Raw genomic sequence first — 1,138 nt, 5'->3', positions numbered from 1 at the left:
ATATATATTTCACCTCCATTCGCTTCGGTATGCCCACCACCTTCAGATCAGAGGGCGCGTCGACGGACGGACCTCCCAAGCTCGGTCCGATAATATTTGACAAAGTTCCTACAATGGAGGAGAGTCGACGCCGTGTCAAATGCGCAAAATATCCTTTATTTTCAGTCAGCTACAACGTTAGACGCGTTTCGCTTGTCCCGCAAGCTTGTTCACTAACAGACTCCATAAAGTTTTGCCGCCATTATAAGCTTTGCGTGTGAACGTAAAACGTGTTGAACTACTAAACAATAAAAAGTAACAACAGACTTGTAGTCCAAAGTAAATTACGGACTCCCCGGCGGCTGATCTTAAAATTACTCAATTCATTTCATAATAATAATACAATCGGTCTGCACTCCTCTGCACATTTCTTAACAATTCTAGAATAAAATTGTAAACAAGATTAAAGTATAATACAATTTGCATTTTGGAGAGCTCAGACCGTCATAAGAATTTTGGTAGAAGTGAAACATAAGCGCACGTTATGCCCCAGTGGGCTAACCCGATCCCAGAAAAAAGCCTACAGCACCTGGTATTCTCAGGCGGTCTCCCATCCAGGTACTAACCAGGCCCGACCCTGCTTAACTCCTGAGATCAGACGAGATCAGGTGCTTTCAGGGTGGTTTGGCCGTAGAATTGTTAAGAAACGGTAGAAGCGAGGCTGAAGAAGCAAGGGGAATAAGTGTGTAAAACATATAAAGGGGGCAGAGTGGAAATACTCTGACCCTCTAGAGGTGCTTAGGGGATCCCAGAAGGACCCCCTGGGGCCCCCTTTTTAAAAAGATAAAAAACGGCGAAATGCGCGCACGGTGCGCGCATCCTATCGCGTTGGGTGCACGATTTCTAACGTTGCGCGGATCCAAGGAAAAAAACCTGACATTTTTGGGAGATAAACATCAAGCTTAAGTGTTTTGTTCTTGAGTGGCTCTAAAAAGAGCCGTTGTGTTCATTCAGAGTTTTTGGTACTTATAAGTAAGTACCTATACAGAGTCTAAAGTTGTTGAGGAAGACTCTGTTTCCTTCATCAGTAAAGTGTACTCCATCTCTCCTATACATCTCTTGCATATGTAAGCGAAGATTGTTATTGTAAATGGACCCC

The 1,138-nt window shown here is 43.8% G+C and overlaps 1 non-coding gene across 1 annotated transcript; it reads right to left on the bottom strand.

The window, feature by feature from the left end:
• Window positions 1-556: 556 nt before the first annotated feature.
• On the bottom strand, window positions 557-675 carry LOC146785772 (5S ribosomal RNA). The gene has a single exon (XR_014971003.1). It is a non-coding gene; the product is annotated as a 5S ribosomal RNA (ribosomal RNA).
• Between the last annotated feature and the right edge of the window lie 463 nt (window positions 676-1,138).

Source organism: Triturus cristatus, chromosome 11 (genome assembly GCF_964204655.1).
Source record: "Triturus cristatus chromosome 11, aTriCri1.1, whole genome shotgun sequence".
Taxonomy (NCBI): domain Eukaryota; kingdom Metazoa; phylum Chordata; class Amphibia; order Caudata; family Salamandridae; genus Triturus; species Triturus cristatus.
The sequence above is the reverse complement of the archived record's forward strand: the minus strand, read 5'-3'. Positions and strand labels throughout refer to the sequence as shown.